Source organism: Dermacentor variabilis, chromosome 5 (assembly GCF_050947875.1).
Source record: "Dermacentor variabilis isolate Ectoservices chromosome 5, ASM5094787v1, whole genome shotgun sequence".
Lineage (NCBI taxonomy): Eukaryota > Metazoa > Arthropoda > Arachnida > Ixodida > Ixodidae > Dermacentor > Dermacentor variabilis.
Window position 1 is genome coordinate 199,564,771 of NC_134572.1, and position 27,069 is coordinate 199,591,839.

The 27,069-nt window shown below is 47.0% G+C and overlaps 1 protein-coding gene across 2 annotated transcripts in view; it reads left to right on the plus strand.

The window, feature by feature from the left end:
- The window catches only part of LOC142583430 (uncharacterized), a 1,100,669-nt gene that overhangs the window by 531,625 nt on the left and 541,975 nt on the right, over positions 1–27,069 (plus strand). The window lies entirely within an intron of this gene.

The window sequence follows — 27,069 nt, forward strand, 5'->3', positions numbered from 1 at the left end:
TGTACCCTTTGCCACGTATTGATGACGCTCCAGACTGCCTTACGGTGCCACCTATTTTTCTTCTATCGATTTACGGTCCGGCTCCTGGCCGATATCCGTCGACGACATCGACCGAGAGAAGACTGCATTTATTACCCCTGACGGCCTTTATCAGTTCAAGGTGATGCCTTTTGGTCTCTGTAACGCGCCCGCCACCTAATAACGAATGATGGACTCTTTGCTTGAGGGGTTCAAGTGCTCCACCTGTGTGTTCTATCTGGACGACCGTCATCGTTTATTCGCCCACATTTAACACGCATCCAGACTGTCGTTCAGCGATTATTGACGTGTTCCGCCGCGCCGGTCTCCTGTTGAACTCGTGAAAATGTCACTTTCACGCCAGAGGTGTGCGACCTGATCCGGACAAAATTCGCGCCGTTACGAACTTTCCTGTTCCGAAGTCCACCAAGAACGTTCGTAGTTTCGTAGGGCTGTGCTCTTATTTTCGACACTTTGTGAAGGATTCTGCGACCATGGCATGTCCCCGTGCCGACCTCTTGAAAAAATACGCTCTATTTTCTTGGGGACCTGACCATGCCGCATCTTTTTCGCAGCTCACTACTCTCCTTACCACGCCTCTAATTCTGGGCCATTACGAGCCCTCATCGACCATCTGGAGTCAACGCCTGGCAATGCCTCTCTCCGGATGTTTCTCCTTAAGGAGGGGACATAATACCGCCGCAATCTCGATCCACACAGCCTTGACCTGCTCGTAATTCCATCACACCTGCGTTCGACTGTCCTCCAACAACTTCACGACGCTCCCTTGGCTGGACACTTGGGCGTGTCGCTCACATACGACCATGTAGGCCGTCGATTCTTTTGGCCGGGTCTTGCCCGCTCCGTGCGCCGCTACGTTGCCGCTTGTGAGCCCTGTCAGCACCGGAAGAAGCCCTCCACTCCTCTAGCTGGATGTCTCCAGCCGATCGACATCCCACCGGAACCCTTTTCCCGTGTTGGTCTAGACCTTCTTGGACCGTTTCGTCACTCGGGCCCTGGAAATAAATGGGTCGCGTCGCTACTGAATATGCTACGCGGTACGCAATCACCAGAGCCCTCCCGATAAGTTGTGCTACTGACATTGCTGACTTTCTGCTCTATGACATCATTTTAGTGCACGGTGCTCCCCGCCAATTACTCACTGACCGTAGCCGAAGCTCTCTGTCGGCAGTCGCTGAGGACATCCTCCACTCCTGCTCGACAAAGCACAAGTTCAGCACGTCCTACCACCCACAGACCAACGGCCTCACGGAGCGCCTCAACCGGATCATCATCGACATGCTTTCGAAGTACGTTGCGACCGACCACCACGACTGAGATCTTCACTTACATATGTGACGTTCGCGTATAATTCATCGCGTCACGACACCGCCGGCTATTCAACAATATATCTCCTATATGGCCGAAAACCCGCGTTACCCTTAGGCACTTTGTTGCCCTTGGTCACACGTTCAGCCACTGAATACGCCCGCGATGCGATCGCACACGCCGACCACGCGCGCGAGCTCGCCCGCATCCGTCTCGAGGCCTCGCAGGAGCATCAGAGACGCCTCTATGATTGCCACCATCGCACTTCACTCCGGGTTCTCTGGTGCTTCTCTGGTCACCCATTAGACATGTGGGCCTTTCCAAAAAGCTGTTGTCACACTACACTGGCCCATACCGTGTGGTGCGACAAGTGAGCGATGTCACGTATGAAGTCATCCCCGCCAGCCTCTCAGCGTCATCATCGGCTGGAATTGAAATCGTTCACGTGGCGAGACTAAAGCCATACCACACACCTTTCACCGCGGATGTGTAGATTAAGCACCGGGATGGGGCTTCTACTGCCGGAACAGTAGAAGTGATGCTACGGAACAGCCGCCACAGTGTGGCTGCACTGAGGAGAAAGAAGACGACGTGGGCGCCGCTTAATATAGCGTTGCCATTTTGGCCTTCCGTTAGCTTCCCTGTAAATAAATTGTATATAGCATTGTGCTACAGCTACACGTAACAATATTGACCCAAGTCATCGCTCAGTCGACAACTTAACGCAGATCAGGCTCTGAGCTCCGTCTTTCGATGATCGCTGCTGTTTTCTTTTTCGCGACATGTGACGAACATTAGATGGCACTTACTTCATGGAGCTGTTGGTGTGCCTGGCAAATCAAATCAGCGGTATTTTGTAGGTAAGCTTTATTATGTGTGGGAATAATCCTTTGCATGCGCTGACAACTCTCATAGGTTGTCGCTCTTAAAAGCATATTCGCCAAAGCGATCGCTCAGTCGACAATTTATCGCTACTGGTGCACCGAGTTCCGTCGCTCAATGATCATTGCTGCTTTCTTCTATTCCCGTGAAAAATGCAGAATACTATATGGCACGTAATTCATGGAGCTGCTGCTACTGCTGCCAAATCAAATCAGTGGTATGTTGAATGTAGGATGCATACAGAGTGTCATCAATCCTAGTACGTGTCGTCTACTCCTGTATATTACCGGTATGAACACGATAATGGCTCAAGCGGTCACTCAGTCGACAACTTCGCGCCGATCAGGCACCGAGTTGCGTCGCTCGATGATCGCTGCTTCATTCTTCTTTTCGCGTGCAAAATGCCTAGCACTAAATGGCACGTACTTTATGGAGCAGCTGCTGTGGCTGCCGAATCAAATCAGCGGTATTTTGAAGGTAGGCTTTATTCTTCGTGCGATCAATACTCCTACGTGCCGTCTACTCCCATAAATTGCCGCTCTGAACATCATATTGTCCCGCGCTAAGGCAAGAGTAAGCAACAGTACGAGCAGCCAGACACGAAAAATGCCAGACACTAAGCGACGCTTCTCCAGCTGACGCGGGATATTTGACTTCGTCGTCTCCAACGCCGCTTTGCTGGGCACGCAAGGTTCACCGTTGGCTGGCTGAAAACACCAGGAGTCATTATTCGTCCTCCTAATGAAGCATCGACTCGATGCTCAAACACAAGATGTGCACGGAAAGTACACAAATTAGGTAAGACAGAAATAGGGGGGGGAACGCGAAGCACACATACGGACATGCACACGAGGCAAAAATTGTGCTCTGAGGTCGGGAACAAAAAAAAACGCTTCGCACATTCTTTAGAGAAGACACGACGACAGCAAAAAAAAGAAGTTTGTTTCACCGCTACATTTAACATCATCGTGTTAAATACGGCTTGAGGCCGACTACATGTACAGTCTGCGTGTGGTAAATGGCGCTTCGGCGATGGTAGGCCTCCGTCTGGAATCATTTCATAGTTCATGTCGCTTACATGCCTTAGTACTGTGTATGGTCAGAAGTACTTGCTCATGAGTTTCTCACTGAGTCATCACTGTAATGGCGGTCCAAACACAAACTTGGTCACAAGGCTCACAGGTAACTTGTCGATGGTGAAGATTATACCTTATTGCATCTGTAAACTGCTGATGTCTTATGTGCCCACGGGCCAGTTGACGTGCCTCCTCGGAGCGCTGAATGTACTCCCCGACGTCAGGAGCTAGCTGATCGAGCTTATCGATGTATACATATGGAATCATGGCATCTAGGATAGTTTGAACATCTCAACCATAAACGAGACGAAACGGCGTGAATCGTGTAGTTTTCTTCGTGGCAGTGTCGTATGTGCGGCAAGATTTCGTCCCATGTTTAGTGCTGCACATCGACGTACATAGAGAGCATCTGTGCCAGTGTTTTGTTTAGACTTTCTGTCAAGCGGTTAGTCTAAGGGTGGTATGCAGTGGCCTTTCGGTGACTCGTGTGACTCAACTTGAAGATGTCGTCCAGAAGCTTGGCCGTAAATTCCGTACATCGGTCAGTGAGGATGAATAACGGTGTGCAATACCGAAGCACAATGAGATGCACAAAAAACTGGACAACTTCAGATGCTGCCCAGCCTGGCAGTGCCTTCGTTCTCACCGTAACGTGTCAAGTATTCAGTTGCGACAATGATCCACTTACTGCCAGTGGTAGACAAGGGAAATAGTCCAAGAAGGCCTATTACAACTTGATCAAACTGTGTACGCGGAGGGTCGATGGGCTGTTGAAGGCCTGAAGGCTTGAAGGGTGGTGACTTCCGGCGCTGGCATTCATGGCATCCTTTCACGTAGCGTTGGACGCAAGCAGTCAGTCAAGGCCAGTAGTGCAGCTGCCGTACCCTTCCCACAGTCCTAGAGTAGCCCAAGTGACCAGATGTTGGCTGGTCGTGGCAGGCTAATAGGATGTCGTCGCGAAGGGCTTGAGGCACTACTAGATGAGGTTTGTCACCGGCACCTGTGTTTCTTTTGTATAAGATGCCCTATCGTAGGCAAAATGACAAGCACGGCCGCGAAAAAGGGCGAGGAATGGACGCGATGCCGCCTTCTAAGTGATTGATGCTGGGCCTTACCTCAGCATCCGATCGCTCTTTAGCTAGCAGATCCAGCTTTCTGAGGGCTCCCAGGAACGCGCTGTCGTCTTCCTCGTCAGGATTATGAGATTCAACAGGTTCTCTTGATACATCATCTTCATGTTTTCTGCCTGAGTTGTATACAATGGTGATTTTCAACTCCTGGAGTCACAGACTCCAACGTGTCAATCGTCCAGAAGGGTCTCGGGGTTGGTCAACCAGCACAAAGCCTGATGATCGGTCACAACTTTAAATGGTCCCCGTAGAGATAGAGTCTAAACTTTGTAGTAGCCGAAGTACCCGCGAGGCACTCCTTCTCTGTGGTGGCATAACTGGACTCCGCGCGTGACTGAGTGCCGCTCGCGTAGGCGATAACACGTTCAGTCTCGTCTTGCCGTTGCACCACGATAGCTCCGAGACCTGTATTTCTGGCGTCAGTGCGTACTTCTGTGTCAGCATCCTCACCAAAATGACCCAGCATGGGAGGAGAAGACAAGCGACGTTGTAGCCCTTTGAAAAGGATATTCACCAAAGTAATCGCGCAGTGGGCAGCTTACCGCCTATGGAGCACCGAGAGCCGTTGTTCGATGATCGCTAATGCTTTCTTCATTTCTGGTATAAAATGCCGAATTTTAGACACGAGCTTGATCGAACTGCTGTTGCGGATTCCAAATGAAAGCAGCGGTTTCTTGAAGGTAGCCTTTATACTCCGTGCGAGGAATCCTTGCAAGTGCCGTGTACTTCCTTAAATCGACACTCTGAAAAGGATATTCACCAAATAATTGCGCAGTGGGCAACTCAGCACCGATGAACTACCGAGACCGAGCAGCTTGTTCGATGGTCGCAACTGGTTTCTTCTTTTCTCGTGCAATATGCCGAACACTTGACACGTGCTTGATCGGGCAGTGGTTGTGGATGCCAAATAAAATCAACAGTCCTTGAAAGTAGCCTTTATACTCCGTGCGAGGAATCCTAGCTAGCGCCGTGTACTCACGTAAATCGCCACGCTGAAAAAGATATTCAAAAAGTAATCGCGAAGTGGGCAACTTGGCGCAGATCAAGTACCGAGCGCCGACTTTCGATGATCGCTGATGATTTCTTGTTTTCTCATGTAAAATACCGAACTTCAGACACGAGCTTGATCGAGCTGCTTTTGCGGATTCGAAATAAAATCAGCGGTTTCTCGAAGGCAGCCTTTATACTCCGTGCGAAGAATCCTCGCAAGTGCCGTGTACTTCCATAAATCGCCACTGTGTACAGGATATTCACCAAAGTAATCGCGCAGTGGGCAACTTAGCGCAAATGAAATACGGAGCGCCGTTGTTCGATGATCGCTGAAGCTTACCGTTGGACAAATAAAGTTTATTCCTATCCTATCCTTCTCCTTTCTCGTGTAAAATGCCGAATTCTAGACACGTGCTTGATCGAGCGGCTGTTGCGGACTCCAAATTAAATCAGCGGTTTCTTGAAGGTAGCCTTTATAATCCGTGCGAAGAATCCTCGCAAGTGCCGTGTACTTCCGTAAATCGCCACTCTGTACAGGATATTAACCAAAGTATTCCCACAGTGGGCAACTTAGCGCCAATGAAGTACCTAGCGGCTAGTTCAATGATCGCCGCCGGTTTCTTCTTTTCTTGTGCAACACGCCGAACACTAGACACGTGCTTGTTCGAGCTGCGGCTGTGGATACCAAATAAGATCAACAGTTCTTGAAGGTAGCCTTTAAACTCCGCGCGAAGAATCCTTGCTTGCGTCCTGTACTCCCGTAAATCGACACTCGGAACAGAATATTCACCAAAGTAATCGCGCAGTGGCAACTTAGCGCCGATGAATTAACTAGCGCCATTGTTCTAAGATCGCTGATGCTTCCTTCCTTTCTCGTGTAAACGGCATAGCTCTAGACCCTAGCTTTATTGAGCTGCTGTTGCGTATTCCAAATGAAATCAGCCGTTTCGTGAAGGTATCCTTTATAGTCCATGCGAAGAATCCTTGCAAGCATCGCGTATTACCGTAAATCGCCCCTCTGAACATGATATTTACCAAATAATCGCGCAGTGGGCAACTTTGCCCCGATGAAGTACAGAGCACCGTTGTTCGATGATCGCTGATGCTTTCTTCTTTTCTTGTGTAATATGTCTAACTCTAGACACGAGCTTGATCGAGCTGCTGTTGCGGATTCCAAATGAAATCAGCGGTTCTTGAAAGTAGCCTTTATACTTCGTGCGAAGAATCCTCGCAAGTGCCGTGTACTTCTGTAAATCGCCATTCTGAACAGGATATTCACCAAAGTAATTGCGCGTGGGCAACTTAGCGTTAATGAAGTACCGAGCGCCTTCATCGATGATCGCAGCTGGTTTCTTCTTTCCCGTGCAATATGCCGAACACTAGACACGTGCTAGTTCGACCTGCGGTTGTGGATGCCAAATAAATTCAACAGTTCTTGAAGGTAGTCTTTATACTCCGTGCGGGGAAGCCTTGCTAGCGCCGTGTACTCCCGTAAATCGCCACCCTGAACAGAATATTCACCAAAGTAATCGTGCAGTGGGCAATTTAACACCCATGAAGAAATGTGCGCCGTTCTTCGATCATCGCTGATGCTTTCTTCTTTTCTCGTGTAAAATGTCTAACTCTAGACACGAGCTTGATCGATCTGCTATTGCGGATTCCAAATGAAATCAGCGGTTCTTGAAAGTAGCCTTTATACTTCGTGCGAAGAATGCTCGCAGGTGCCGTGTCCTTCCGTAAATCACCACTCTGAACAGGATATTCACCAAAGTATTCCCACAGTGGGCAACTTTGCGCCGATGAAGTACCGAGCGGATAGTTCGATGATCGCCGCTCGTTTCTTCTTTTCTCGTTCAAAATGCTGAACCCTAGACACGAGCTCTATCGAGCTGCTGTTGCGAATTCCAAATGAAATCAGCGGTTTCTTGAAGGTATCCTTTATACTCCGAGCGAGGAGTCCTTGCCAGTGCCGTGTACTTCCGTAAATCGCCACCCCTAACAGAATATTCACCAAAGTAATCGCGCATTTGGCATCCTAGCGCCGATGAAGTAACGAGCGCCGTTATTCGATCATCGCTGATGCTTTGTTCTTTTCTCGTGTAAAATGCCGAACTCCAGACACGCCTTTGATCAAGCTGCCGTATCGGATTCCACATGAAATTAGCGGTTTCTTGAATGTAACATTTATACTCCATGCGAGGAATGCTTGCAAGCGGCGTATATTCTCGTAAATCTCTACTCTGTACAGGATATTCACCAATGTAATTCCGCAGTGAGCAACTTAGCGCCAATGAAGCACCGAGCGGATTGTTCGATGATCGCAGCCGGTTTCTTCTTTCCTTGTGCAATATGCCGACCACTACACACGTGCTTGTTCGAGCTGCGGTTGTGGATACCAAATAAAATCAACAGTCCTTGAAAGTAGCCTTTATACTCCGTGCGAGGAATCCTCGCAAGTGCCGTGTACTTCCGTAAATCGCAACTCTGAGCAGGATATTCGCCAAAGTAATCGCGCATTGGGCAACCTAGCGCCGATGAAGTAACTAGCGCCGTTGTTCGATCATCGCTTATGCTTTCTTCTTTTCTCGAGTAAAATTCCGAACTCCAGACACGCCTTTGATCAAGCTGCTTTTGCGGATTCCACATGACATGAGTGGTTTCTTGAATGTAACCTTTATACTCCGTGGAAGGAATCCTTGCAAGCGCCATATATTCTCGCAAATCTCTGCTCTTTAGAGGACATTCAGCAAGGTAATCCCACAGTGAGTAACTTAGTGCCAATGAAGTACCGAGCGGCTTGTTGGAAGATCGCCGCTGGTTTCTTCTTTTCTTGTGCAATATGCCGAGCACTAGACACGCGCTTGTTCGAGCTGCGGTTGTGGATACCAAATAAAATCAACAGTTCTTGAAGGTAGCCTTTAAACTCCGGACGATGAATCCTTGCTTGCGCCCTGTACGCCCGTAAATCGACATTCGGAACAGAATATTCACCAAAGAACACGCGCAGTGGCAACTTAGCGCCGATGAATTACCTAGCGCCGTTGTGCTACGATCGCTGATGCTTCCTTCTTTTCTCATGTAAAAAGCCGAGCTATAGACACTACCTTGATTGAGCTGCTGTTGCGGATTCCAAATGAAATCACCGGTTTCTTGAGGGTATCCTTTATAGTCCGTGCGAAGAATCCTTGCAAGCGCCGTGTACTACCGTATATCGCCCCTCTGAACATGATATTTACGAAATAATCGCGCAGTGGGCAACTTTGCCCCGATGAAGAATCGACCGCCGTTGTTCGATGATCGCTTATGCTTCCTTCTTTTCTGGTGTAAAATGCCGAGCTCTAGACAGGAGCTTGATGGAGATGCTTTTACGGATTCCAAATGAAATCAGCGGTTTCATAAAGGTTGCCTTTATACTCCGTGCGAAGAATTCTTGCAAGCGCCATGTACTCCCGTAAATCGCGCCTCTGTACAGGATATTCACCAAAGTAATCGCGCAATGGGCAACTTAGCGCCGATGAATTACCGAGCGCCGTTGTTCTACGATCGCTGATGCTTCCTTCTTTTCTCATGTAAAATGCCGAGCTCGAGACACTAGCTTAATTGAGCTGCTGTTGCGGATTACAAATGAAATCAGCGGTTTCTTGAATGTATCCTTTATAGTCCGTGCGGAGAATCTTTGCAAACGCCGTGTACTACCGTAAAGCGCCCCTCTGAACATGATATTTACCAAATAAACGCGCAGTGGGCAACTTTGCCCCGATGAAGTACCGAGCGGCTTGTTCGATGATCGCAGCTGGTTTCTTCTTTTCTCATGCAATGTGCCGAACACAAGACACGAGCTCTATCGAGCTGCTGTTGCAGATTCCGATTAAAATCAGTGGTTTCTTCAAGGTGTCCTTGATACTCCGTGCTGAGAATCCTTGCAACTGCCGTGCACTCCCGTAAATCGCCACTCTGAACAGGATATTCACCAAAGTAATCGCGCAGTGGGCAACTTAGCGCAAATGAAATACCGAGCGCCGCTGTTCGATGATTGCTGATTGTTTCTTATTTTCTCGTGTAAAATGCCGAATTCTAGACACGAGCTTGATCGAGCTGCTGTTGCGCATTCCAAATGAAATCAGCGGTTTCTTGAAGGTAGCCTTTATAATCCGTGCGAAGAATTCTCGCAAGTGCCGTGTACTTCCGAAAATCGCCAGTGTGTACAGGATATTAGCCAAAGTAATCCCACAGTCCGTGCGAAGAATCCTTGATAGCGCCGTGTACTCCCGTAAATCGACACTCTGAACAGAATATTCGTCAAAGTAATCGCGCTTTGGGCAACCTAGCGCCGATGAAGTAACGAGCGCCGTTGTTCGATCATCGCTGATGCTTTATTCTTTTATCGTGTCAAATGCCGAACTCCAGACACGCCTTTGATCAAGCTGCTTTTGCGGATTCCACATGACATGAGCGGTTTCTTGAATGTAACCTTTATACTCCGTGGAAGGAATCCTTGCAAGCGCCATATATTCTCGTAAATCTCTGCTCCGTAGAGGAAATTCACCAAGGTAATCCCACAGTGAGCTACTTAGTGCCAATGAAGTACCGAGCGGCTTGTTGGATGATCGCCGCTGGTTTATTCTTGTGCAATATGCCGAACACTAGACACGTGCTTGTTCGAGCTGCGGTTGTGGATACCAAATAAAATCAACATTTCTTGAAGGTAGCCTTTAAACTCCGCGCGAGGAATCCTCGCTTGCGCCCTGTACGCCCGTAAATCGACATTCGGAACAGAATATTCACCAAAGTAATCGCGCAGTGGCAACTTAGCGCCGATGAATTACCTAGCGCCGTTGTTCTACGATCGCTGATGCTTCACTTCACTTCACTTTATTACCTTAAAGGCCCCCAGGATTGGGGGTATTACATAAGGGTTGGGTAGCTAATAAAATAAATGCGTGCAGGAGGACTGATGTAGGGTGGATGATGTAGTGAGCTGTAAAAAAACTTATGAAATAAGTACATAGTAGCGATACGACGCCGACAAGTCAGGGTTGTTAAGCCGGATACTGCTTTTAACGGTGATATACTGACATTATATGAATAGCATGAATGGATGAATCTTGTGGCACGATTCTGTACTGATTCTAGACAGTTTGTTAGATATTTTTGGTTAGCGCTCCAGATGGCAGAGGCATATTCCAGGTTAGAGCGTACGAGTGACTTGTATGCAAGCAATCTTAGGCTTGGTTGCGCTAGACGTAGATGACGTTTTAGGAAACCAAGGCTTCTGTTAGCAGATGATATCACTCTAGTGACATGCGCATTCCAGGTTACATCGTTAGACAACGTGACGCCTAGGTATTTGTAAGACTGTGTTAATGCTAACGTGACGTGCGAGATTGCATAAGGAAACAGGAGAGGATTACGTTTTCGATGAAATGACATGAGTTTGCATTTATCGGGGATTAGTTCCATGAGCCATTGGTTACACCAGTCCTGGACACAAGTTAAATCTCTTTGAAGAGTTAGTTGATCAGAGGGATTGTGCGATAGATAACACAGTCATCGGCAAAGATGCGAACGTTACAGGAGACCTGTTTTGGTAGGTCGTTAATATATATTAATAATAGAAGGGGACCAAGGACTGACCCTTGCTGGACGCCTAATGTTACTGCAAGAGACCTAGAGGTTTGATTATTAACGTGAGCAAATTGGGTACGGTTTTCCAGAAATTATTTTATCCACTGCAGTATGTTATGATGCAAGTTTAACCAAGAAAGTTTTAGTAGCAAGCGCTCGTGAGGAACCTTGTCGAAGGCTTTCGCGAAATCTAGGAAGATTGAGTCAGTTTGAAGGTTAAATCAAGGGCCATGTGCAGGTCATGGACAAAAATAGCTAATTGCGTTTCACAAGATAGGTTTTTACGGAAGCCGTGTTGAGAAGGATGAAAGAAATTAATAGAGTCAAGAAAGTTCATTATGAAAGAATAGATTACGTTTTCCATGATTTTGCATGGCACACTTGTTAAAGAGATGGGGTGATAATTAAGGGTCGATTCTTTGTTACCTGATTTGAATACCGGAACGGCCTTCCGCACCTTCCAATCGATCGGTATGCTACCTGTGGAGAGTGATTGTGTGAACAGTAATGATAAGTACACTGAAGATGCGTGACGAATGTTTTTTAAGAGTTTGCTGGTGATTTCTTCAGTACCTGCAGAAGATGACATCTTAATATTTTCGATGATACCGGTGATGCCGTGTGCAGCGAATGTGACTGGTGGCATGAGCGATCTTGGTTGGGAAGTTGGGACAAATGTTGGCATATCAGTTTCGTTTGTGAAGACAGATGAAAATGCAGTGTTAAATATATTTGCACACTCAACGTCGCTCACTTCCTCGCCATGTGTGTCGGTAAGTGGGATGATAGGCGCATAATCAGGGTTTAGAACTTGCCAGAACTTTCTGGGATTATTGCTTAGGATCTTCGGCAGGTCAGTATGAAAAAATGCGTGTTTGGCATTAGAAATGGACCGCAAATACGTTGACTCGGCCTTGTAGTATTTATTCCATGCGCATTCGCTTGGGTTTAGTTTTGCTGCACGGAAAAGTCGTTTTTTTCTTGTTCTCGAGTGTTTTTAAGGACTTTGTGAACCATGGTTTATTATGATTGGCACGAAATGTAATGGTGGGAATGAATTTGGATGTTAGTTCGGCAAGCTTGGTTTTAAAAGTAAGGCAGTTGTCCTCAACTGATCGGTCGTGAGAAGCTCCTTCAAATTCTGGAAGAAAAACAAGCAATTGGTTGTTCATTTCATTGTAATTGCCTTTGTCGTACAGGCCAATTGTTTTGTGGAACGTTTGGCGCTATTCCGCGATGAAGGTAAAAGTAGCATGTATAATTTTGTGGTCGCTAACTTCGCGGAGATGATTAAGATTCGCTAAACTTTCAGGGTGATTGGTTAGTATAAGGTCCAAGATGTTTGACGAATCACCTACGACGCGTGTAGGTTCTTTTACTAAGTGGGTGAGATTAAAATTTAGACAGACGTCAAGGAAGTTAGTTATTTCTTCATTGCTTGTTGGTGTGAAGTTCTGCCAGTCAATAGACGGGAAGTTAAAATCGCCAAGAAGAAGAATGTGCGCATTGGGATGTGTAGTAGTAAGTTGATTTAGGCTATCATTTAGGTAATAAGAAAATTGTGGATAGCTGTAGGGGGGTCTGTAGCAGACACCTAGTATGACGGTTTGAGGTGTGGAACCGCAGATTACCCATAGTATTTCAAGTTCTGATTGAATGTTAATAACAGAACAAGGCAATTGTTGGTTCGTGGCAATTAGAACACCTCTTCCTCTGGAGACCTTGCGGTCCTTGCTGGAAACTTTAAAATTAGGTAGATTGGCGAGAACTTCCGTATCACTGACGTCATCTGTTAGCCGCGTTTCAGTTAGTACAAGTATGTTGCTGGAAGATGATGAAACAAAATTACAGATGTGTTCGCGTTTGGGGAGAAAACTGCGTATGTTTGTGAAAATAATAGAAAAAGAAAGATTTGGAAGTTTACCATGAGGGCTGCTACCAGGAAGTTTAGCTACACGACGATGAACCGTATGCTAAGAGATTTCTTTTACTGTCTGCGATAATTCGTCGAATGCATACTGTTTAGGATCGATTAATAATGTTTTGTAGCGCAAGGAAAGTTTTTTGTTTTTAGTTTTGGCAAATCTAACTAGATGCTTTCGTGCATCTCGGACAGGGCGTGAAAAATCCTCCCCGATGCTGTAATCAGTACCTTTTAACTTACGGCCATTTGAAAGAATTAGCTGTTTGGTTTTTAAAAATGTCAGTTTGACTATTGGGCGAGAGCGCCTAGAAGAATGGCGCTCAAGACGGTGAGCCCGTTCAATTTCTTTTGGATCAACGGTTAGACCTAAGTGATCACGGCAGAGGCGCAGGACCGTTTCTTCAGATTGGGCGTAGTTTTCCGATGCATTGTTATCTGTGATATTATAGAAAATTAAATTATTTCGTCGTGAGCGATTTTCGGCGTCATCCAGGCGGGCTTCTATTCCTCTGATATCTTTGGCTGTTTGGGTGGTGTTAGTGCAGATCGTATCCATGTCGGTGCGTAGTGTTACCAGATCTTGATAGTGAGTTTCTAGGTCGGATAATCTGTTACTGAGGTCAGATATAGCCTGTTCAGTAGTTGTTAGTTGCTTTCTAAGGCCTTGAACCTCGGCGAGTAGTTGTGACTGACCAGTAGACAGCTTCTTTAGTTCCGCGAGTACAGTGTCGGGACCTGGGTTTGACTCGATATCGCCAGCCAACAGCAACAAGGTACGTACTACATCATAACATTCAACAACAACTGAAAGACAGCAATGTGGGCTCGGTAGCTGCAGGAGACAGTAGTCACTTGATTTTTTTGTGAAAAGACAATACTGGTTACTGACCTGTGCAGCGAAGGCGAACGGTTTAGATGAGTGCATCGTGGCACAGCGACCGAGCCCACAGAGTGCCGCGCGTTGGTGATGCTCTTTTATTGATGGCTCTTCAGTTGTTGTCGATGACGGTACGTGAATCCTGGGGCAGTTGAGGCACGGTAGCGGTGGCGCTGCCGGGCAATCTGTAGTTGTAGACAGCTGACAAGGGCTGGCGAGCCACTCGAAGCGAAGTGGTTCGCTGGGAGCCGCGGCATCGGTTTCTTCTTTTCTCGTGTAAAATGCCGAGCTGTAGACACGAGCTCTATCTAACTGCTGTTGCGGATTCCAAATGAAATCAGCGGTTTCTTGAAGGTATCCTTTATACTCCGTGCGAGGAGTCCTTGCAAGTGCCGTGTACTTCCGTAAATCACCACTCTGTACAGGATATACACCAAAGAAATCGCGCAGTGGGCAACTTAGCGCCAATGAAATCCCGAGCGCCGTCGTTCAATTCATCACTGATGCTTTCTGCTTTTCTCGTGCAAAACGCCGAACTCTAGACACGAGCTCTATCGAGCTCCTGTTGCAGATTCCAAATGAAATCAGCTGTTTCTTGAAGGTATCCTTCATACTCCGTGCGAACAATACTTGCAAGCGCCGTGTACTGCCGTAAATCGCAATTCTGAACAGGATATTCATCAAAGTAATCGCGCAGTAGGCCACTTAGTGCAGATGAAGTACTGAGCGCCATTGATCGATGATAGCTGATGCTTTTTTCTTTTCTCGTGTGAAATGCCGAACTCTAGACACGAGCTTGATCGACCAGCTATTTCGGGTTTCAAATGAAATCAGCGGTCTCTTGAAAATAGCCTTTATACTCCCTGCGAAGACTCCTCGTAAGTGCCGTGTACTTCCGTAAATTGCCACGGTGAACAGGATATTCACCAAAGTAATCCCACAGTGGGCAACTTGGCGCCGATGAACTACCGAGCGGTTTATTCGATGATCGTAGCTGGTTTCTTCTCTTCAAGTGCAATATGCCGAACACTAGACACGTGCTTGTTCGAGCTGTGGTTGTGGATGCCAAATAAAATCAACAGTTCCTGAAGGTAGCCAATATACTCCGTGCGAGGAATCCTTGCTAGCGCTGAGTACTCCCATAAATCACAACTCTGAACAGGATACTCACCAAAGTAATCGCGCAGTGGGCAACTTAGCGCCGATGAAGTACCGAGCGCCGTTGTTCGATGTTTGCTGATGCTTTCTTCTTTTCTCGTGTAAAATGCCGAACTCTAGACACGCGCTTGATTGAGCAGCTATTTGGTATTCGAAATGAAATTAGTGGTTTCTTGAAAATAGCCTTTATACTCCGTGCGAAGAACCTTTGCAAGCGCCGCTTACTCCCGTAAATCGCAACTCTGAGCAGGATATTCACCAAAGTAATCGCGCAATCGGCAACTTAGCGCAGATGAAGTGCCGAGCGCCATTGTTCGATGATCGCTGATGCTTTCTTCTTTTCTCGTGTGAAATGCTGAACTCTAGACATGAGCTTAGTCGAGCTGTTGGTGAGGATTCCAAATAAAATCAGCGTTTCTTCAAGGTATCCTTTATACTCCGTGCGAGGAATCCTTGCAAGTGCCGTGTACTTCCTTAAATCGACACTCTGAACAGGATATTCACCAAATAATTGCGCAGTGGGCAACTCAGCACCGATGAACTACCGAGACCGAGTGGCTTGTTCGATGGTCGCAACTGGTTTCTTCTTTTCTCGTGCAATATGCCGAACACTAGACACGTGCTTGTTCGGGCAGTGGTTGTGGATGCCAAATAAAATCAACAGTCCTTTAAGGTAGCCTTTATACTGCGTGCGAGGGATCCTAGCTAGCGCCGTGTACTCACGTAAATTGCCACGCTGAAAAAGATATTCAAAAAGTAATCGCGAAGTGGGCAACTTAGCGCAGATGAAGTACCGAGCGCCGACATTCGATGATCGCTGATGATTTCTTGTTTTGTCGTGTAAAATACCGAACTTCAGACACGAGCTTGATCGAGCTGCTTTTGCGGATTCGAAATAAAATCAACGGTTTCTCGTAGGTAGCCTTTATACTCGGTGCGAAGAATCCTCGCAAGTGCCGTGTACTTCCGTAAATCGCCACTCTGTACAGGATATTCACCGAAGTAATCGCGCAGTGGGCAACTTAGCGCAAATGAAATATGGAGCCCCGTTGTTCGGTGATCGCTGATGCTTTCTCCTTTCTCGTGTAAAATGCCGAATTCTAGACGCGAGCTTGATCGAGCGGCTGTTGCGGATTCCAAAAGAAATCAGCGGTTTCTAGAAGGTAGCCTTTATACTCCGTGCGTAGAATCCTCGCAAGAGCCGTGTACTTCCGTAAATCGCCACTCTGTACAGGATATTAACCAAAGTATTCCCACAGTGGGCAACTTAGCGCCAATGAAATACCGAGCGCCTTGTTCGATAATCGCAGCTGGTTTCTTCTTTTCTTGTGCAATATGCTGAACACTAGACTCGTGCTTCTTGGAGTTGCGGTTTTGGATACGAAATAAGATCTACAGTTCTTGCAGGTAGCTTTTAAACTCCGTGCGAGGAATCCTTGCTAGCGCCATGCACTCCCGTAAATCGACACACTGAACAAAATATTCGCCAAAGTAATCGCGCAGTGGCAACTTAGCACGATTCAATTACAGAGCGCCGTTGTTCGACGATCGCTGATACTTCATTCTTTTCTCCTGTAAAATGCCGAGCTGTAGACACTAGCTCGATTGAGCTGCTGTTACGGATTCGAAATGAAATCAGCGGTTTCTTGAAGGAACCCTTTCTAGTCCGTGCGAATAATCCTTGCAAGCGCCTTCTACTACCGTTAATCGCCCCCTCTCAACATGACATTTACCAAATAATCGCGCAGTGGACAACTTTGCCCCGATGAAGTACCGAGTGGCTTGTTCTATGATCGCAGCTGGTTCCTTCTTTTCCCGTGCAATAGGCCGAACACAAGACACGAGCTCTAACGAGCTGATGTTGCGGACTCCGAATAAGATCAGTGGTTTCTTGAAGGCGTCCCTTATATTCCGTGCGATGAATCCTTGCAAGCGCCGTGTACTCGCGTCTCTCGCCCCTCTGAACAGGATATTCACCAAAGTTATCGCGCAATCGGCAACTTAGCGCATATGAAGTACCGAGCGCCATTCTTCGGTGATCGATGATGCTTTCTTCTTTTCTTGTGTGAAATGCTGAACTCTAGACATGAGCTTGGTCGAGCTGCTGGTGAGGATTCCAAATAAAATCAGCGGTTTATTCAAGGTATCCTTTATACTCCGCGCGAAGAATCCTAGCAAGTGCCGTGTACTTCCCTAAATCGACAATCTGAACAGGATATTCACCAAATAATTGCGCAGGGGGCAACTCAGCGCCGATGAACTACCGAGACCGAGCAGCTTGTTCGATGGTCGGAACTGGATTCATCTTTTCTCGTGCAATATGCCGAACACTAGACACGTGCTTGTTCGGGCAGCGGTTGTGGATGCCAAATAATATCAACAGCCCTTGAAGACAGCCTTTATACTCCGTACGAGGAATCCTAGCTAGCGCCTTGTACTCACGTGAATCGCCAGTATGAAAAGGATATTCAAAAAAGTAATCGCGAAGTGGGCATCTTAGCGCAGATGAAGTACCGAGCGCCGTTGTTCGATTATCGCTGATGCTTTCTTCTTTTCTCGTGTAAAATGCCGTATTCCAGACACGAGCTTGATCGAGCAGCTGTTGCGGATTCCAAGTGAAATCAGCGGTCTCTTGAAAATAGCCTTTATACTCCGTGCGAAGAATCCTGGCAAGTGCCGTGTACTTCCGTAAATCGCCACTCTGAACAGGATATTCACCAAAGTAATTCCACAGTGGGCAACTTGGCGCTGATGAAGTACCGAGCGCCGTTGATTCCATGATAGCTGATGCTTTCTTCTTTTCTTGTGCAAAATGCCGAACTCTGGACACGAGCTTGATCGAGCTGCTGTGGCGGATTCCAAATGAAATCAGCGGTTCTTGAAGGTAGCCATTATACTTCGTGCGAACAATCCTTGCAAGTGCTGTGTATTCCCGTAAATCGCCCCTCTGAACAGGATATTCACCAAAGTAATCGCGCAATGGGGCAACTTAGCATGGATGACGTACCGAACGTCGTTGTTCGATGATCGTTAATCCTTTCTTCTTTTCTTTTCTAAAATGCCGAACTCTAGACACGAGCTGGATCGAGCTGCTGTGGCGGATACCAAATAATATCAACATTTCTTGAAGCTAGCCTTTATACTCTGTGCGAGAAACGCTTGCTAGCGCCGTGTATTCCCGTAAGTCGCCACCCCGAACAGAAGATTCACCAAAGTAATCGCGCAGTGGGCAATTTAGCGCCCATGAATTACCGAGAGCCGTTGTTCGATGATCGCCGATGCTTTCTTCTTTTCTCGTGTAAAACGCCGAACTCTAGACACTAGCTTGATTGAGCTGCGGTTGCGGATTGCAAATGAAATCAGCGGTTTCTTGAAGGTATCCTTTATACTCCATGCGAAGAATCCTTGCAAGCAAGCGCCGAGTACTCCCGAAAATCGTCCCTCTGAACATGATATTCACCAAATAATCGCGCAGTTGGCAAATTAGCGCCTATGAAGTATCGAGAGCCCCTTGTTCGATGATCGCTGATGCTTTCTGCTTTTCTCGTGCAAAATGTCGAACTCTAGACACGAGCTTCGAGCTCCTGTTGCAGATTCCAAATTAAATCAGCTGTTTCTTGAAGGTATCCTGTATACTCCGTGCGAAGAATCCTTGCAAGCGTCGTGTGCTCCCGTAGATCGCTTCTCTGAACAGGATAATCACCAAGGTAATCGCGCAAGGGGGCAACTTAGCGTGGATGAAGCACTGGACGCCGTTGCTCGGTGATCGCTAATGCTTTCTTCTTTTCTTTTCTACACTACACTTCTTTTCTTTCTTCAACACTACTACACGAGCCTATCGTGCCCTCGCACCTATCTATATGATTAACTAACATTCGTAGCATTCTTCCTAAACGCAATGAAGTTTCGTCATACTTAGACGACTGCGAATGTGATGTGCAAAATGCCGAATTCTAGACATTCGCTTGGTCGAGCTGCTGGTGCGGATTCCAAATGAAATCACCGGTTCTTGAAGGTAGCCTTTATACTCCGTGCGAACAATCCTTGCATGTGCCGTGTACGCCCGTAAATCGCCACTCTGAACAAGATATTCAGCAAGTGAATCCCACAGTGGGCAACTTTGCACCGATGTAGTACCGAGCGCCTTTTTCGATGATCGCAGCAGGTTTCTTCTTTTCTCGTGCAATATGCCGAACACTAGACGCGTGCTTGTTCGAGCTGTAGTTGTGGATGCCAACTAAAATCAACAGTACCTGAAGGCAGCCTTTACACTCCATTCGCGGAATCCTTGCAAGCGCCAAGTACTCCCCTATATCGCCATTTTGAACAGCATATTCACCAATGTAATCGCGCAATGGGCAACTTAGCGCAGATGAAGTACCGAGCGCCGTTGTTCGATGATCGCTTATACTTTCTTCTTTTCTCGTGTAAAATGCCGACCTCTAGACACGAGCTCTATCGAGCTGGTGTTGCGTATTCCAAATAACATCAGCGGTTTCTTGAAGGTACCCTTTATACTCCGTGCGAGGAGTCCTTGCAAGTGCCGTGTATTTCCGTAAATCGCCACTCTGTACAGGAAATTCACCAAAGTAATCACGCAGTGTGCAACTTAGCACAAATGAAGTACCGAGCCGCTTCTTCGATCATCGCAGCTGGTTTCTTCTTTTCTTGTGCAAAATGCCGAACACTAGACACGGGCTTGTTCGAGCTGCTGTTGCGGATTCCAAATGAAATGAGCGGTTTCTTGAAAATAGCCTTTATACTCCGTGCGAAGAATCCTCGCAAGTGCCGTGTACTTCCGTAAATGGCCACTCTGAACAGGATATACAAAAAGGTAATCGCGTAGTGGGCAACTTACCGCAGGTGAAGTACCGAGCGCCGATATTCGATGATTGCTGATGCTTTCTTGTTTTCTCGTGTGAAATGCCGAACTTCAGACACGAGCTTGATCCAGCTGCTTTTGCAGATTCGAAATGAAATCAGTGGTTTCTTGTAGGTAGCCTTTATACTCCGTGCGAAGAATCCTCGCAAGTGCCGTTTACTTTCGTAAATCGCCACTCTCAACAGGATATTCACCAAAGTAATCGCGCAGTGGGCAAATTTGCGCCGATGAAGTACCGAGACCTACTGTTCGATGATCGCTGATGCTTTCTTGTTTTACCGTGCAAAAAGCCGAAATCTTGACTCGAGCTAGATGGAGCGGCTATTGCGGATTCCAAATGAAATCAGCGGTTTCTTGAAAGTAGCCTTGATACTCCGTGCGAAGAATCCTCGCAACTGCTGTGTACTTCCGTAAATCGCCACCTTGTACAGGATATTAACCAAAGTAATACCACAGTGGGCAACTTAGCGCAAATGAAGTACCGAGCGCCTTGTTCGATAATCACAGCTGGTTTCTAGTTTTCTTGTGCAATATGCCGAACACTAGACACGTGCTTCTTCGAGCTACGGTTGTGCATACGAAATAAAATCAACAGTTCTTGAAGGTAGCCTTTAAACTCCGCGCGAGGAATCCTTTCTAGCGCCATGTACTCGCGTAAATCGCCACCCCGAACAGAATATTCACCAAAGTAATCGCGCAATGGGCAGCTTAGCGCCGATGAAGCACCGAGCGCCGTTGTTCCATGATCGCTGATGCTTTCTTCTTTTCTTGTGCAAAATTCTGAACTCTGGACACGAGCTTGATCAAGCTGCTGTGGCGGATTTTAAATGAAATCTGCGGTTAATAAAGGTAGCATTTATACTCTGTGCGAAGAATCCTCGCAAGGGCCGTGTTCTTCCGTAAATCGCCACTCTGAACAGGATATTCACCAAAGTAATACAACAGTGGGCAACTTTGCGCCGATGAAATTCCGAGGGGATTGTTCGATGATCGCAGGTCGTTTCTTTCTCTCTCGTGCAATATGCGGAACACTAGACACGCGCTTGCTCCAGCAGCGGTTGTGGATGCCAAATAAAATCAACAGTTCTTGAAGGTACTCTTTATACTCCGTGCGAGGAATCCTTGCTAGCATCGTGTACTCCCGTAAATCGCCACTATGAACAGGATATTCACCAAAGTAATAGCGCAATGGACGACATAGCGCAGATGAAGTACCGAGCGCGATTGTTCGATGATAGCTGATGCTTTCTTCTTTTCTCGTGTAAAATTCTGAGCTCAAGACATGAGCTTGGTCGAGCTGCTGGGGCGATTCCCAAATAAAATCAACATTTCTTGAAGGTAGCCTTTATACTCTGTGCGAGGAACCTTTGCTAGCGCCGTGTTCTCCCGTAAATCGCCACCTCGAACATAATATTCACCAAAGTAATCGTGCAGTGGGCAATTTAGCGCCCACGAATTACCGAGAGCCGTTGTTCGATGATCGCTGATGCTTTCTTCTTTTCTCGTGTAAAATGCCGAACTCTAGGCACGAGCTTATCGAGCTGCTGGTGCAGATTCCCAATGAAATCAGCGGTTTCTTGAAGGTATCTTTTACACTCCTTTGGAAGAATCCTTGCAAGCGCCGTGTACTCCCGTAAATCGCTCCTATGAACACGATATTCACCAAAGCAATCGCGCAATGGGGCAACTTAGCACGGATGAAGTACCGAGCGCCGTTGTTCCATAATCGCTAATGCTTTCTTCTTTTCTTGTGTAAAATGCCGAACTCTACACACGAGCTTGATCGAGCTGCTCTGGCGGATTCCATATGAAATCATCGGTTCTTGAAAGTAGCCTTTACACTCCGGGCGAAGAATTCTCGCAAGTGCCGTGTACTTCCATAAATCGCAACTCTGAACAGGATATTCACTAAAGTAATCGCGCAGTGGGCAACTTAGCGCCAGTGAAGTAACGAGCGGCTTGTTCGATGATCGCAGCTGGTTTCTTCTTTTCTTGTGTGAATTGCCGAGCTCTAGACACTAGCTTGATTGAGCTGCTGTTGCGGATTCCAAATGAAATCAGCGGTTTCTTGAAGGTATCCTTTATACTCCGGCGAAGAATCCGCGCAAGTGCCGTGTACTTCCGTAAATCACCACTCTGAACAGGTATTCACCAAATAATCGCGCAGTGGGCAAATTAGCGCCTATGAAGTATCGAGAGCCGTTGTTCCATGATCGCTGATGCTTTCTGCTTTTCTCGTGCAAAATAACGAACTCTAGACACTAGCTTGTTTGAGTTGCTGTTGCGGATTCCAGATGAAATCTGCGGTTTCTTGAAGGTAGGCTTTACACTGCGTGCGAAGAATGCTTGCAAGCGCCGTGTACTACCGTAAATCGCCCCTCTGAACATAATATTCACCAAATAATCGCGCAGTGCGCAAATTAGCGCCTATGAAGTATCGAGAGCCGTTGTTCGATGATCGCTGATGCTTTCTGCTTTTCTCGCGCAAAATGCCGAACTCTAGACAGGAGCTTCGAGCTCCTGTTGCAGAGTAGAAATGAAATGAGCTGATTCTTGAAGATACCCTTTATACTGCGTGCGAAGAATACATGCAAGCGCCGTGTACTCCCGTAGATCGCCCCTCTGAACAGGATATTCACTAAACTAATCGTGAAGGGGGCAACTTAGTGGCGATGAAGTACCGAGCGCCTTGTTAGATTATCGCAGCTGGTTTCTTCTTTTCTTGCGTAAAATGTCGAGAACTAGACGCGTGCTTGTTCGAGTTGCGGTTGTGTAAGCCAAAAAAAATCTTTAGCTCTTGAAGGTAGCCTTTACACTCCGCGCGAGGAATCCTTGCAAGCGCCGTGTACTCACGTAAATCGCCACTCTGAACAGGATATTCACCAATGTAAACGCGCAGTGGGCAACTTAGCGCCGATGAAGTACCGAGCGCCGTCGTTCGATGATCGCTGACGCTTTCTTCTTTTCTCGTGCAAAATGCGGAAGTCTAGACACGAGCTCTATCCAGCTGCTGCTGCGGATCTCAAATGAAATCAGCGGTTTCTTGAAGGTATCCTTTATACTCCGTGCGAAGAATCCTTGCAAGCGTTGTGTACCCCCGTAAATCGCTCCTCTGAACAGGATCATCACCAGGTAATCGCGCAAGGGGGCAACTTAGCGCAGATGAAGCACCGGACGCCGTTGTTCGATGGTCGCTGATGCTTTCTTCGTTTCTTGCGTAAAATGCCGTGCTCTAGACACGAGCTTGATCGAGCTGCTGTGGCGGATTCCAAATCAAATCAGCGGTTTCTTGAAGGTATCCTTTATACCCCGTGCGAGGAGTCCTTGCAAGTACAGTGTACTTCCGTAAATCGGCACTCTGTACAGGATATTCTCTAAAGTAATCGCGCAGTGGGCAACTTAGCGCCAATTAAGTTCCGAGCGGCTTTTTGGATGATCGCAGCTGGTTTCTTCTTTTCTTGTGTAATATGTTGAACATTAGACACGTGCATGTTCGAGCTGCGATTGTGGATACCAAATAAAATCAATATTTCTTGAAGTTAGCCTTTATAGTCTGTGCGAGGAACCCTTGCTAGCCCGTGTGCTCCCGTAAATCCCCACCCCGAACAGAATATTCACCAAATAATCGCGCAGTGGGCAATTTAGCGGCCACGAATTACCAAGAGCCGTTGTTCGATGATCGCTGATGCTTTCTTCTTTTCTCGTGTAAAATGCCGAACTCTATACACTAGCTTGATTAATCTGCTGTTGCGGATTCCAAATGAAATCAGTGGTTTCTTGAAGGTATCTTTATACTCCATGCGAAGAATCCTTGCAAGCGCCGAGTACTCCCTGAAATCGTCCTTCTGAGCGTGGTATTCACCAAATAATCCCGCAGTGGGCAAATTAGCGCCTATGAAGTGCCAAGAGCCGTTGTTCGACGATCGCTGATGCTTTCTGCTTTTCTCGTGCAAAATGCCGAACTCTAGACACGAGCTTCAAACTCCTGTTGCAGATTGCAAATGAAATCAGCTGTTTCATGAAGGTATCCTTAATACTTAGTGCGAAGAGTCCTTGCAAGCGCCGTGTGCTCCCGTAGATCGCCCCTCTGAACAGGATATTCACCAAAGTAATCGTGAAGGGGGCAACTTAGTGGCGATGAAGTACCGAGCGCCTTGTTAGATTATCGCAGCTGGTTTCTTCTTTTCTTGCGTAAAATGCCGAGAACTAGACGCGTACTTATTCGAGCTGCGGTTGTGTAAGCCAAATAAAATCAATAGTTCAGGAAGGTAGCCTTTACACACCGTGCGAGGAATCCTTGCAAGCGCCGTGTACTCAAGTAAATCGCCACTCTGAACAGGATATTCACCAATGTATACACGCAGTGGGCAACTTAGCGCCGATGAAGTACCGAGCGCCGTCGTTCGATGATCGCTGATGCTTTCTTCTTTTCTCGTGCAAAATGGCGAAATCTAGACACGAGCTTTATCCAGCTGCTGCTGCGGATCTCAAATGAAATCAGCGGTTTCTTGAAGGTATCCTTTATACTCCGTGCGAAAAATCGTTGCAAGCGCTGTGTACTCCCGTAAATCGCTCCTCTGAAGAGGATAATCACCAAGGTAATCGCGCAAGGGGGCAACTTAGCGCGGATGAATCAGCGAGCGCCGTTGTTCGATGATCGCTGATGCTTTCTTCTTTTCTCGTGCAAAATGCCGAATTCTAGACATTCGCTTGGTCGAGCTGCTGCTGTGGATTACAAATGAAATCAGCGGTTTCTTGAAGGTATCCTTTATACTCCGTGCGAAGAATCCTTGCAAGCGCTGTGTACTCCCGTAAATCGCTCCTCTGAACAGGATAATCACCAAGGTAATCGCGCAAGGGGGCAACTTAGCGCGGATGAAGCACCGGACGCCGTTGTTCGATGATCGCTGATGCTTTCTTCTTTTCTTGCGTAAAATGCCGAACTCTAGACACGAGGTTCATCGAGCTGCTTTTGCGGATTCCAAAGGAAATCAGCTGTTCTTGAAGGTAGCCTTTATACTCCGTGCGAAGAATCCTTGCAAGTGCCATGTACTCCCGTAAATCGCCACTCTGAAAAGGATATTCAGCAAATTAATCCCACAGTGGGCAACTTTGCGCCAATGAAATACCGAGCGCCTTTTTCGATGATCGCAGCAGGTTTCTTCTTTTCTCGTGCAATATGGAGAACACTAGACGCGTGCTTGTTCGAGCTGTAGTTGTGGATGCCAAGTAAAATCAGCGATGTGTTCAAGGTAGCCTTTACACTGCGTGCGAAGAATCTTTGCAAGCGCGGTGTGCTCCCGTAAACCGCCCCTCTGAACATGATATTCACCAAATAATTACGCAGGGGGCAAATTAGCTCCTATGAAGTACCGAGGGCCGTGTTAGATGATCCCAGCTGGTTTCTCTTTTTTTTTCTCGTGCTATATGCCGAACAATAGACACGTGCTCGTTCGAGCTGCGGTTGTGGATGCCAATTAAGATCAACAGTTCTTGTAGGTAGCCTTTACACTCCGTGCGAGGAATCCTTTCAAGCGCCGTGTACTCACGTAAATCGCCACTCTGAGCAGGATATTCTCAAAAGTAATCCCACATTGGGCAACTTAACGCTGGTGAAGTACCTAGCACCGATATTCGATGATCGCTGATGCTTTCTTGTTTTCTCGCGTAAAATGCCGAACTTCAGACACGGGCTTGATTGAGCTGCTGTTGCGGATTCCAAATGAAATCAGCGGTGTCTTGAAGATAGCCTTCATACTCCGTGCGAACGATCCTTGCAAGTGCCGTGTACTCCCATAAATCGCCACTCTGAACGGGATATTCACTAAAGTAATCTCACAATGGGCAACTTTGTGCCGATGAAGTACCGAGCGGTTTGTTCGATGATCGCAGCTGGTTTCTTCTTTTATCGTGCAATATGCCGAACACTAGACCCGTGCTTCTTCGAGCTGCTGTTCTGGATGCCAAATAAATTTAACAGTTCGTGAAGGTGGCCTTTATACCCCGTGTGAAGAATCCTTGCAAGTGCCGTTTACTCCCGTATATCGCCACTGTGAACAAAATATTCACCAACCTAATCGCGCAATGGGCAACTTAGCGCCGATTAAACACTGAGAGCCGTTGTTGGATGATCGCTGATGCTTTCTTCTTTTCTCGTGCAAAATGGCGAACTCTAGACACGAGCTTGATTTAGCTGCTGTTGCGGATTCCGAATGAAATTAGCGGTTTCTTGAGGGCAGCCGTTATACTCCGTGTGAAGAATACTCGCAAGTGCCGTTTACTTCTGTAAATCGCCGCTCTGAGCAGGATAGTCACCAGAGTAATTGCGCAGTGAACAACTTAGCCGCGATTAAATATCGATCGCCGTCTTTTGATGATAGCTGCTTTTTTGTGTTACTGGGCGAATTTCGTACAAGAGATGGCACGTCCTTGTTGCTTCTGCGGCTGCAAAGTTGGATCAGCGGTATTCAGAACGTGGGTTTTATATACCGTGCGATGTATCCTCGCAAGCGCCCTCTACTCCCGCAGGTTGCCGATCTGGACAGGATATATATCCAAAGTGTTCACACAGGCGACAAGTTTGCCGGTATTAGGTAACGAGCGCCGTCGTTCGATGAGCGCTGCTTTTTTCTTGTGTTCCCGTGGAAGACAGTCGATTTCTTAGGGCTTGCTTCATCCAGCTGCGTCTGTGGCTGCCAAATAAACGCAGCGCCTTTTACGATGTCCTTTACTCTCAAGGCGACGCATACGTGCAAGGGCCGTGTACATGCCCAGTTTACTGTTGCGATTAAGACATTCATCCATTGCGATTTCTCAGTCGACACGTTAACGTCGAAGAAATACTCAGCGCCGTAGTTCAGTGATAGCGGCTCCATTTTCTTTCTCATCTACTAAAAAAGGGAATTATGAGCGTTCCTTGTAAGTGTATATACTACAGGCCGGTCACCGGCCGAAATGTCGACCTGTAAAGGGGTGTGTTTCTACGTAGATATTCTACAATATATATATATATATATATATATATATATATATATATATATATATATATATATATATATATATATATAATCTTCCTTTTGTGGGAAATCCAAGTTGAAAAGCACCACTCCTACAGACAAATGATTGCACCTGTTTTAGACTCTTCGAAAAATCCGCGCTGCAAGATTGCGCTGGCATAT